General features: G+C 42.6%; 2 long non-coding RNA genes across 2 annotated transcripts; both read left to right on the top strand.

Annotated features, from left to right (window-relative positions):
* The first annotated feature begins 1,220 nt into the window (after positions 1 to 1,220).
* On the top strand, positions 1,221 to 3,728 carry LOC115177769 (uncharacterized). Its single transcript, XR_003872486.1, has 2 exons — positions 1,221 to 1,403; positions 3,061 to 3,728. It is a non-coding gene; the product is annotated as an uncharacterized LOC115177769 (long non-coding RNA).
* Positions 3,729 to 11,400: 7,672 nt separating this feature from the next.
* On the top strand, positions 11,401 to 12,471 carry LOC115177772 (uncharacterized). Its single transcript, XR_003872489.1, has 2 exons — positions 11,401 to 11,522; positions 11,775 to 12,471. It is a non-coding gene; the product is annotated as an uncharacterized LOC115177772 (long non-coding RNA).
* The last annotated feature ends 751 nt before the right edge of the window (positions 12,472 to 13,222 follow it).

Here is a 13,222-nt window from a genome sequence, read left to right on the forward strand (position 1 = left end):
GGGGATGCAGTTAGGTTTGTATCCAGTCTGATGATATACCAGGGCCTGGGGATGCAGTTAGGCTTGTATGCAGTCTGATGATATACCAGGGCCTGGGGATGTAGTTAGGTTTGTATGCAGTCTGTTGATATACCAGGGCCTGGGGATGCAGTTAGGTTTGTATCCAGTCTGATGATATACCAGGGCCTGGGGATGCAGTTAGGTTTGTATGCAGTCTGATGATATACCAGGGTCTGGGGATGCAGTTAGGTTTGTATGCAGTCTGATGATATACCAAGGCCTGGGCATGCAGTTAGGTTTGTATGCAGTCTGTTGATATACCAGGGACTGGGGATGCAGTTAGGTTTGTATGCAGTCTGTTGATATACCAGGGACTGGGGATGCAGTTAGGTTTGTATGCAGTCTGTTGATATACCAGGGACTGGGGATGCAGTTAGGTTTGTTTTCCTCTAGCTATTTTCCAGTTTGCTCCCAGCAGCGTTCATAGAACTTAGATCACTGTTAAACTAGGCTGCAGAGTTCCTAGTTTGACAGATAATTCAACCAGTGTGTGACCAGTGGGTTTCTTTAAATGAATGAATATGAAACTGCCTTAAATACAGATGTGAAGGACAGTATGTTTTAAATTCTCACTCAAAATATGCACTGCTCTTTTTGAACGTCTCAATATAATTTTGTTATTGAATGAAAGGAAAGAAAAATAAATTTGTCTTCAAATGAAAAATAAAAAAACGTATCTTAACTGCGTTACCCACTCCAGTCAGCAGACGGCGATGTGCGTCTTTCAGGCGATGCCGCGAGCGTGACGTATAATCTAGTGGACGGGACACTTCAACATCAACAACAATGAGTCAGCCACCTTGGTAGCCAACAGCCGAAACATTTAGACTGTTTCTGTGCATATTTGCCTCTGTGTTTTAAATATACTTCTGGCATCTAGTTAATTGACCCCATTTAAATGTTATAGTTACATTGTTAGTAAACTAGCTGGCTTGATAAGTTAGCCTAGCACTATACTAGTCGCTCATGCTAACTAGCTAGCTAGCTAACATCCCCGAACATGAGCTCACTGATGTATTCCCCCCCTGCTAAAGAAGAGGAGGTCTGCTGGACGGAGAAAGAGGGTCTGTGGCTGAACATTGTCGTGAAAGATGAGAAGGAAGAGGAGGATGTCACAGTAAAAAAAGAAGGAGAGGGTGAGGATGTTACAGTGAAAGAAGAAGAGAAATACGTTTCAGTGAAAGAAGAGGACGCGTTCAGAGTGAAAGAGGAGGAGGATGTTACAGTAAAAGAAGAGGAGGAAGAGAAAGAGGAGGATGCAGTTTTTGGAGTGAAGAAGGAGAAAGAGGGAGAGAGAACGGTCATATTGACAGAGGAGTCAGGAGATCTGATTACCACCACCAGTAAGTACTGTCTTAAAAACGGGCTCTAACTGTCCAAAGTTTTTGAACGAATGTGTTGTTTTAAAGCAGCATGCTACTGAAATTCTATACTTGAAAATGTTGTTCTGTACTATAGGAATTCATGTTATAATATAATATTAAAGCTACATTTTAAAATGGGTGGTTAAAGCCCTGAATGCTGATTGGCTGACAGCCGTGGTATATCAGGCCATATACCATGGGTATGACATGTATTTTTACTCTTCTGATTACGTTGGTAACCAGTTTATAATAGCAATAAGACACCTCAGTGATAGATGGCCAATATACCACGGCTAAGGGCTGTATCCAGGCACTCTAAGTTGTGTTGTGCATAAGGACAGTCTTTAACCATGCTATATTGGCCATATACCACACTTCCTCTGGTCATGTGTATACCATCAGAGTCCCTCCCACCACAAAATCACAACTTAATTGTCTCACAGAATGGCAAACAAGTTATAAATGAAACTTTTGACGTGTGTCTATTGTAGACCTTGCGTGGGGTGTGTATACCCTATAAAAGCAGATTTCTAAACCATGTTGGAGAAATACATAAAATAAGAAGCATTATTGAAATGAAATGGACATGTGTTATGGGGAGACTAAACATATTAGCAAAAGGACAAGTGTTTTGGGGAGACTAAACATATTAGCAAAAGGACAAGTGTTTTGGGGAGACTGAACATATTAGCAAAAGGACAAGTGTTTTGGGGAGACTGAACATATTAGCAAAAGGACAAGTGTTTTGGGGAGACTGAACATATTAGCAAAAGGACAAGCGTTTTGGGGAGACTGAACATATTAGCAAAATGACAAGCGTTTTGGGGAGACTGAACATATTAGCAAACGTTTGTTAGTTGACAAAAAACATGGTCAAAATAGCCATTTCAAGGAAAGGCTTGGCTAAACTAAAGAATTATCATTTAGAAAATATGGTCATTATTACTTTAGAGATTAAGTGGGCCACCAACAAAATGTTATTAACATTGGATCAAATGCAGCCTATAACATTGACTGAAATAGTAATATATATTATTATAGACCTCTGCTCAGCCTATAAACATGACATTATCTATTATTATAGAGCTCTGCTCAGCCTATAAACATTATCTATTATTATAGAGCACTGCTCAGCCTCAAAACATGACATTATCTATTATTATAGAGCTCTGCTCAGCCTATAAACATGATCTATTATTATAGAGCTCTGCTCAGCCTATAAACATGACATTATCTATTATTATAGAGCTCTGCTCAGCCTAAAACATGACATTATCTATTATTATAGAGCTCTGCTCAGCCTATAACATGGCATTATCTATTATTGTAGAGCTCTGTTCAGCCTATAAACATGACATTATCTATTATTATAGAGCTCTGCTCAGCTTATAAACATGACATTATCTATTATGACATCATGAGATTCCCTGAGATATTAGATATGGAGCTTTACATCATTTGTTTTTAAATCTCACCATCACCAAGTTTATTATTAATGATGTAATGTTGTGAAAACTGACCTCAGGTTATTGAGGGATCTAGTCTAGATTAAACCTCATAGGAAAACAGTTTTATTTAATGCAGGTTTCATTCAGGTCTCTCTTTAGTATTAAACAAATTACTCTGTCTTTGGCAGGAGAGAGACCAGACTTTCACTCTGACAGCAGAAAGAGTCCTTCAGAGGAACCAGACACAGAGACTCCCAAACCAGCAAGACGACACCACTGCTCCTACTGTGGAAATAGTTTTACCCGATTACTACACCTGAAAGCACATGAGAGAATACATACAGGAGAAAAGCCCTTCCACTGTTCCCAGTGTGAAAAGAGTTTTAGGTGGTTAACAAGTCTGAAAAAGCATGAGAGGGGACACACACAAGAAAAGCTCTACCAATGCTCCCTGTGTGGAAAGAGTTTTACCAAGTTAGGGGGGCTGACTAGGCATGACAGGACACACACAGGAGGGGATAAGACCTACCACTGCTCCCAGTGTGGAAAGAGATTTAACCGGTTAAGGCATCTGAATAAGCATGAAATAATACATACACAGGAGGAGAAGACATACCACTGCTCTCATTGTGGAAAGACATTTTCCCAGTCAGAGGACCTGAAGGCACATGAGAGAATAGAGAGACTGTGTTCTGACTTGTGTTTTTGACTGAGAATTTGTGTTTTAGTTTGTCACATTAAATCATATTGTTTAAATGAAATCAGATATGAAAATCTGACCAAAACAACAGGCCTGTTTTTGTTGTTTTTTCATCTTGATCATGTCTAAAATCAATTAAATATTTTAACATGTGTATTTTGTTTTTCTTTATTAGCTTTGATTGATTGTATACAAGTATAAACCCTCTGTTGTTCATAATATGATTTGGATATTGCTAAATGTAAATGATTATATAAGGAAGTAAGTAGCCTTGGCTTGTCTGAGCCAGAACGGCTCATAGTAGCAGGAGCTGTTTCTGTAGTGTGAGGCAGCTTGATGTACAGTACTTCCCCTGGACAGGACTCTAGTCTATACAGTACCACAGTATAGTAGAGCCTATCTCCTGTTTCTGTAATGAGGCAGCTTGATGTACAAGTTCTTCCCCTGGACAGGACTCCAGTCTATTAAGTTATTATATAGATTAATTTCATTTTTCTATTCTTCACTCCAACCTTGAATTTGATTTGATATATGATTTGGATATTGCTAAATTACTTTGATTGGATACAGCTGCAGCCAAATATATTGGCACCCTTGCACTTAGAAATAATTCTCTATTTCTTCTCAAATCAGTCTAGTACCACTACTTTAATATGATGGTCTCCACACCTTGTTATTGTACTAGCTCCACTACTATACTATGATGGTCTCCACACCTTGTTATTGTACTAGCTCCACTACTATACTATGATGGTCTCCACACCTTGTTATTGTACTAGCTCCACTACCAGTACCACAACTATACTATGATGGTCTCCACACCTTGTTATTGTACTAGCTCCACTACCAGTACCACAACTATACTATGATGGTCTCCACACCTTGTTATTGTACTGGCTCCACTACTAGTACCACTACTATACTATGATGGTCTCCACACCTTGTTATTGTACTAGCTCCACTACTATACTATGATGGTCTCCACACCTTGTTATCAAATGTATTTTTATAAAGCCCTTTTTCCATCAGCCGATGTCACAAAGTGATATACAGAAACTCAGCCTAAAACCCCAAACAGCAATGCAGATGTAGAAGCATGGTGGCTCCCCAATTAAGGTTCAACCTGTAGTTGGGAGGTAGTTCTGTAGCTGTATACAGTCAGACTGGAAGGGTTCGTGCAGATTGTTGGTAGAGAGGTAGTTCTGTAGTATCTAGTCAGACTGGGAGGGTTCATGTAGATTGTTGGTATAGAGGTAGTTCTGTAGTATCTAGTCAGACTGGGAGGGTTCATGTAGATTGTTGGTAGAGAGGTAGTTCTGTAGTATCTAGCCAGACTGGGAGGGTTCATGCAGATTGTTGGTAGAGAGGTAGTTCTGTAGTATCTAGTCAGACTGGGAGGGTTCATGCAGATTGTTGGCAGAGAGGTAGTTCTGTAGTATCTAGTCAGACTGGGAGGGTTCATGTAGATTGTTGGTAGAGAGGTAGTGCTGTAGTTGTATCTAGTCAGACTGGGAGGGTTCATGCAGATTGTTGGTAGGGAGGTAGTTCTGTAGTATCTAGTCAGACTAGAAGGGTTCATGCAGATTGTTGGTAGAGAGGTAGTTCTGTAGTTGTATCTAGCCAGACTAGAAGGGTCCATGTAGATTGTTGGTAGAGAGGTAGTTCTGTAGCTGTATACAGTCAGACTAGAAGGGTTCATGTAGATTGTTGGTAGACAGGTAGTTCTGTAGTTGTATCTAGCCAGACTAGAAGGGTTCATGCAGATTGTTGGTAGAGAGGTAGTTCTGTAGTATCTAGTCAGACTGGGAGGGTTCATGTAGATTGTTGGTAGAGAGGTAGTTCTGTAGTATCTAGCCAGACTAGAAGGGTTCATGCAGATTGTTGGTAGAGAGGTAGTTCTGTAGTATCTAGTCAGACTAGAAGGGTTCATGTAGATTGTTGGTAGAGAGGTAGTTCTGTAGTTGTATACAGTCAGACTGGAAGGGTTCATGTAGATTGTTGGTAGAGAGGTAGTTCTGTAGTTGTATACAGTCAGACTGGAAGGGTTCATGTAGATTGTTGGTAGAGAGGTAGTTCTGTAGTTGTATACAGTCAGACTGGGAGGGTTCATGCAGATTGTTGGTAGAGAGGTAGTTCTGTAGTTGTATACAGTCAGACTGGAAGGGTTCATGTAGATTGTTGGTAGAGAGGTAGTTCTGTAGTTGTATACAGTCAGACTGGGAGGGTTCATGCAGATTGTTGGTAGAGAGGTAGTTCTGTAGTTGTATACAGTCAGACTGGAAGGGATCATGTAGATTGTTGGTAGAGAGGTAGTTCTGTAGTTGTATACAGTCAGACTGGGAGGGTTCATGCAGATTGTTGGTAGAGAGGTAGTTCTGTAGTATCTAGCCAGACTGGGAGGGTTCATGTAGATTGTTGGTAGAGAGGTAGTTCTGTAGTATCTAGCCAGACTGGGAGGGTTCATGCAGATTGTTGGTAGAGAGGTAGTTCTGTAGTATCTAGCCAGACTGGGATGGTTCATGCAGATTGTTGGTAGAGAGGTAGTTCTGTAGTATCTAGTCAGACTGGGAGGGTTCATGCAGATTGTTGGTAGAGAGGTAGTTCTGTAGTATCTAGTCAGACTGGGAGGGTTCATGCACATTTTGCATCAAGGATAAAGGTGTAGCTAAGTATCGTATAAAATGGTAAGCAGTATCTTATAAAATGGCAAGCACAACCAAATTCATTTCCAGAGTTTGTGCCAAAAGGATGTTGTTCGTTGGTGCCCTTTTTCTAACTTTGAGAAACTAACAAGGTTAGCTAGACAGCTAGCCAGCTGTAGTCGTTCGTGCCGTTTTCCAAACGGCGTAAACATCACAACACCACAGCCACTGCTAGCTAGCCAACTTTACCAACTAGCGGTGCTGTAGAAACTAAATACATTACAACGGAACGATTTTATTAGTGTAACGTTAGCTAGCTACATAGTTGTCTTTGTATCAAAGATAAAGGTAAACGCAGCCACTGCTAGCTAGCCAACTCTATCAGCTAGCAGTACTGTATAATTTTTAGTCAATAAGATTTTTGCAACGTAAGCTTTCGAGTTGTGTAGTCCACTTGTGTAGCTAGCAAGACTGACTTTGTGTTAGCTAGCCAACGTTTAATTACTTCTGCGTTGTGAAAGGAACTAGACACGGACACAAATGATCCATTGGTAGTTTGTTGTAACCAAGTATTGGTGCTAACCGTGTGTTATTGGATGCTAGCATGCTAGTTAGCTACGGCGTCATAAGACACGGTGCACTGGGTGGGTTTCACGGAAGAATACTGTACCAAGTTATCTAGCTGAATAAACTAAGTTTGAGCCTATTCCTGGAAACATTGAACCACTGTAGTTTACATCAATTATAATTTCTAACTGGACGTTGGAATAGTTATATTTGAGTGTTTCAGCAAATGGTTAGTGATGGGAGGCCCTGCTCTCTCGCTTCCCCAGTTGTTTAGTTCATTTTCTTTCCAATCTCCTTTGCATTAGCGTAGCCTCTCCTGTAGCCTGTCAACTATGTGTCTGTCTATCCCTGTTCTCTCCTCTCTGCACAGGCCACACAAACGCTTCACACCGCATGGCCGCTGCCACTCTAACCTGGTGGTCCCAGCGCGCACGACCCACGTGGAGTTCCAGGTTCCAGCCTCTGGAACTGCCGGTCTGTGGCCAACAATGCAGAGTTCATCTCAGCCTATGCTACCCTCCAGTCCCTCGACTTCTTGGCGCTGACAGAAACATGGATTACCACAGAAAACACTGCTACTCCTACTGCTCTCTCCTCGTCTGACCACGTGTTCTCGCACACCCCGAGAGCATCTGGTCAGCGGGGTGGCGGGACTGGAATCCTCATCTCTCCGAAGTGGACATTCTCTCTTTCTCCCCTGACCCATCTGTCTATCTCCTCCTTTGAATTCCATGCTGTCACAATCACTAGCCCATTCAAGCTTAACATCCTTATCAAAATGTATCGCCCTCCAGGTTCCCTTGGAGAGTTCATCAATGAGCTTGACGCCTTGATAAGTTCCTTTCCTGAGGATGGCTCACCCCACACAATTCTGGGTGACTTTAACCTCCCTACCTCCCTTCTCTCTGCCTCCTTCTTTCCACTCCTCTCCTCTTTTGGCCTCACCCTCGCACCGTCCCCCCCTACTCACAAGGCAGGCAATACGCTTGACCTCATCTTTACTAGATGCTGTTCTTCTACCAATCTCACTGCAACTCCCCTCCAAGTCTCCGACCACTACCTTGTATCCTATTCCCTCTCGCTCTCCTCCAACACTACTCACTCTGCCCCTACTCAGGTGGTATTGCGCCATCGCAACCTTCGCTCTCTCTCTCCTGCTACTCTCTCCTCTTCCATCTTATCATCTCTTCCCTCTGCTCAATCCTTCTCCAACCAATCTCCTGATTCTGCCTTCTCAACCCTCCTCTCCTCCCTTTCTGCATCCTTTGACTCTCTATGTCCCCTATCCTCCCGGCCGGCTCGGTCCTCCCCTCCTGCTCCGTGGCTTGACGACTCATTGCGAGCTCACAGAACAGGGCTCCGGGCAGCCGAGCGGAAATGGAGGAAAACTAGCCTCCCTGCGGACCTGGCATCTTTTCACTCCCTCCTCTCCACATTTTCTTCCTCTGTTTCTGCTGCTAAAACCACTTTCTACCACTCTAAATTCCAAGCATCTGCCTCTAACCCGAGGAAGCTCTTTGCCACCTTCTCCTCCCTCCTGAATCCTCCTCCCCCCCTCTGCGGACGACTTTGTCAACCATTTTGAAAAGAAGGTTGACGACATCCGATCCTCGTTTGTTAAGTCAAACGACACCGCTGGTCCTGCTCACATTGCCCTACCCTATGCTTTGACCTCTTTCTCCCCTCTCTCTCCAGATGAAATCTTGCGACTTGTGACGGCCCGCCGCCCAACAACCTGCCCGCTTGACCCTATCCCCTCTTCTCTTCTCCAGACCATTTCCGGAGACCTTCTCCCTTACCTCACCTCGCTCATCAACTCATCCTTGACCGCTGGCTATGTCCCTTCCATCTTCAAGAGAGCGAGAGTTGCACCCCTTCTCAATAAACCTACACTCGATCCCTCCGATGTCAACAACTACAGACCAGTATCCCTTCTTTCTTTCCTCTCCAAAACTCTTGAGCGTGCCGTCCTTGGCCAGCTCTCTTTCTATCTCTCTCAGAATTACCTTCTTGATCCAAATCAGTCAGGTTTCAAGACTGGTCATTCAACTGAGACTGCTCTTCTCTGTGTCACGGAGGCTCTCCGCACTGCTAAAGCTAACTCTCTCTCCTCTGCTCTCATCCTTCTAGACCTATCTGCTGCCTTTGATACTGTGAACCATCAGATCCTCCTCTCCACCCTCTCCGAGTTGGGCATCTCCGGCGCGGCTCACTCTTGGATTGCGTCCTACCTGACAGGTCGCTCCTACCAGGTCGCATGGCGAAAATCCGTCTCCGCACCACGTGCTCTCACCACTGGTGTCCCCCAGGGCTCAGTTCTAGGCCCTCTCCTATTCTCGCTATACACCAAGTCACTTGGCTCTGTCATATCCTCACATGGTCTCTCCTATCATTGCTACGCAGACGACACACAATTAATCTTCTCCTTTCCCCCTTCTGATAACCAGGTGGCGAATCGCATCTCTGCATGTCTGGCAGACATATCAGTGTGGATGACAGATCACCACCTCAAGCTGAACCTCGGCAAGACGGAGCTGCTCTTCCTCTCGGGGAAGGACTGCCCGTTCCATGATCTCGCCATCACGGTTGACAACTCCACTGTGTCCTCCTCCCAGTGTGCTTAGAGCCTTGGTGTGACCCTGGACAACACCCTGTCGTTCTCCGCTAACATCAAGGTGGTGACCCGATCCTGTAGGTTCATGCTCTACAACATTTGCAGAGTACGACCCTGCCTCACACAGGAAGCGGCGCAGTTCCTAATCCAGGCACTTGTCATCTTCCGTCTGGATTACTGCAACTCGCTGTTGGCGGGGCTCCCTGCCTGTGCCATTAAACCCCTACAACTCATCCAGAACGCCGCAGCCCGTCTGGTGTTCAACCTTCCCAAGTTCTCTCACGTCACCCCGCTCCTCCGCACACTCCACTGGCTTCCAGTTGAAGCTCGCATCTGCTACAAGACCATGGTGTTTGCCTACGGAGCAGTGAGGGGAACGGCACCTCCGTACCTTCAGGCTCTGATCAGTCCCTACACCCAAAGAAGGGCACTGCGTTCATCCACCTATGTCCTGCTCGCCTCCCTACCTCTGCGGAAGCACAGTTCCCGCTCAGCCCAGTCAAAACTGTTCGCTGCTCTGGCACCCCAATGGTGGAACAAGCTCCCTCACGACGCCAGGACAGCGGAGTCAATCACCACCTTCCGGAGACACCTGAAACCCCACCTCTTTAAGGAATAACTGGGATAGGATTAAGTAATCCTTCTAACCCCCCCCCCAAAAAAGATATAGATGTACTATTGTAAAGTGGTTGTTCCACTGGATATCATAAGGTGAATGCACCAATTTGTAAGTCGCTCTGGATAAGAGCGTCTGCTAAATGACGTAAATGTAAATGGAGTCAGTTTTAAGGGAATTAGGCACAGTGCCTGAATTAAGAAAGGGGTTTATGATTGTATGAGTCCTGTGGGAAAAGGGTCCAAGGCGCAGGTAGTTGACCTCATATTATGGACCATTTCAGAGACAGATTTTGGGGTTGTCAATGAGAATGTGGCGAAACTGCAGCTGGGAGGCTCAGCGTGAAGCAGAGGGACAGGTCTGAATCAAGGGGTAGATTGTACAGTGAAGTAAATGCTATTTTTTTCAGATTTGGGGATTTGAAAAAATGCAATGAAAATGGTACTTTATTCAATGGAGTGGGTAAAGGGGGAGTTAGAGTGGTTGAACTAATTTCTTTACTACAGAAAATGTAATTCCGGTGTTCCAGTCACCATTTGCAATGACACTGGTAAAGTATAACTTGTGTGCAGTGTTCAGTGCCTCTTTGTATGCAGTCTGTTGATATACCAGGGCCTGAGGATGAACAGTTATCTTTGTTGTCCTTGAGCTACTCTGCAGTTTGCTCCCAGCAGCTTTCATTGAACGTAGATCACTGTTAAACTTGGCAGCAGAGCGTTTGTTTGACGGAATGAATATGACATTGCCTTAAATGCAGTGTTAGATGTAAAGTTTACATTCTCATTCATTACAAATCTTCACTAATCAATCAACACATGCTTTCCTTTGGACGTATCAATATAATATTATTATTTAATGAAATACATTTTAAAAATACCCTTTTTTGTCAGGAAATAAAATAAACATGTCCTTATATTGCGTTACCCAGTCCAGTCAGCTGATGCCAGTGTGACGTATAATCTAGTGGACGGGACGCTTCGACAACAACAGCGAGTCAGTCACTTCAGTAGCTTGCTAGGCGACATAGCCTAAACGTTCAAGCTTTTTAGACTGTTTCAGTGCATACTTGCCTATGTGTTTTAAACATACTTCTGTTTTATAGCTAGCTGCCCCATTTATTTTCATATTTACGTTGTTAGTCAGGCAGATGTCTTAAATGTGCCTAGCGCTAGGCTAGCTAGCGAACATCTCCGACCATGAGTTCACTAAGCTACTCTTCTCCTGTTAAAGAAGATGAGGTCTACTGGACTGAGAAAGAAGCTCTGGGTCTGAACGTTTTCGTGAAAGAGGAGAAGGAAGAGGAGGATGTCACAGTAAAAAAGAAGTAGAGGGTGAGGCTGTTACAGTGAAAGAAGAAGAGAAAGACGTTACAGTGAAAGAAGAGGAAGACGCGTTCAGAGTGAAAGAGGAGGAGGCAGTTTTTGGAGTAGAGGAGGAGGGGGAGATAAATGTCACATTGAAGGAGGAGAAGGAAGAACAGGAGGAGGAGACAGGCGATCTGATTAAAACCAGTAAGTAATGTCTTAAAAACAGGAGTACAAACTATGAACTGATGTGTGTTTTTAAAGCAGCATTCTACTGAATGTTTGCTTGAATATGTTATTATTTAATGTAGGAATTGATAACTACACTGTAAGATGTGTATACCATCAAAGAGCAGGTCACCAACAAAACCTTAACAATGGTTTATCAAATGAACAACTTTAATATCACTCAGAATTGACAAACAAGATATAAATGATACGTGATGTGTGTTGCTATAGAAACCCGTGGGGGGAAGTGAACACCCAGACAGTGGACATCTTTGAAAACAAAACCAGGAAAGTACTTCATCGTTACCCAGAAAGGATTTGATGTTGAGATTAAAAACGGCTGCATTGGCCCTTTAATGTAAGATACATAAGGCTTCTTATGTGTTTTATTTATCCAACATAACTACCTTACCGTGAATGATTTCAATTAAAATAGTCAACAATAAATAATAATAAAAATAACTTCGACTACATACATCCTTCTAGCTAGCTGACCACCGATTTTCATTGCAATTCATGTAAGTTAAATTAGGTTTTTAGTTAAGTTAGATTTTAGTTAAGTTAGATTATGAGAGGTTTCAAAAAAGTAATATGTACACATTTTGTGGGACATTCTGTTTATTGTAAAATTCGACTGTGTGACACATTTAATTTAACTTTTAACCTCTGAAATATAGCTAACAGGTTTGCTAATGTTGCTAGTTTAACGTATTTGCTAAATGTTGATTTAACTGCTTAGTAACCAAAAAGGAAATAAATTGTAAGTGTTAGATAATACATTTCAAGAAACTGAGATTGGACTCCAATCAAGTTGTAGAAACATCTCAAGGATGATCAATGGAATCAGGATGCATCTGAGCTCAATTTCGGGTCTCATAGCAAAAGTTCTGAATACCTAAGTAAATACATTTGCAAAAATCTCTAAAAACCAGTTTTCACTTTGTCATTATGTGGTATTGTGTGTAGATTGATGAGGGGGAAAAATATTACACTTTAGAATAAAGCTGTAGCGTAACAAAATGTGAAGGGTCTGAATACTTTACTTTTCTACCGCAGTTTTGTACATGATCAAATCAAAGTTTATACACTGTCATGTGATACGTGATATAGAAAAGTCCAATCTTAGGAGAGTACATGGGAGGCACTATACTAGGTGTCTGCATGTGTCTATCTGGTCAAAACCACTGATACAGGTGCCCCTCCACCCTCTGGTGGGATGGATCATATCTACAGAGAAACCTAGATTCAAATACTTAGATTTGTGTGTATTGGGTATATGTTGTGAAATTGTTAGATATTACTTGTTAGATATTACTGCACTGTCGGAGCTAGAAACACAAGCATTTCGCTACACCCGCAATAATATCTGCTAAACATGTGTATGTGACCAATAAAATGTGATTTGATTTGAAATAAACGTCCTATTTATCAAAGGTGCTGTTGGCTGGGGTCAAAATGACTCCAAAAGATTTGAATTTGTTAAAAGTCCATTTTGATACAGAAACACTAAACCATGATTTAGATTTACTAACAACAAGTTGATTGACAAAGTCATACATTTTTATAGAATTGAATAAACCACATTTTGGCTATGATAAAAGATATGCCTCTGGGGTCAAAATGATCCATGTCAGAAGTATGGTTCAATGAAAAGTTTGTTTTAATTTCTCACTCATTAA

Source organism: Salmo trutta, chromosome 38 (assembly GCF_901001165.1).
Source record: "Salmo trutta chromosome 38, fSalTru1.1, whole genome shotgun sequence".
Classification (NCBI taxonomy): domain Eukaryota; kingdom Metazoa; phylum Chordata; class Actinopteri; order Salmoniformes; family Salmonidae; genus Salmo; species Salmo trutta.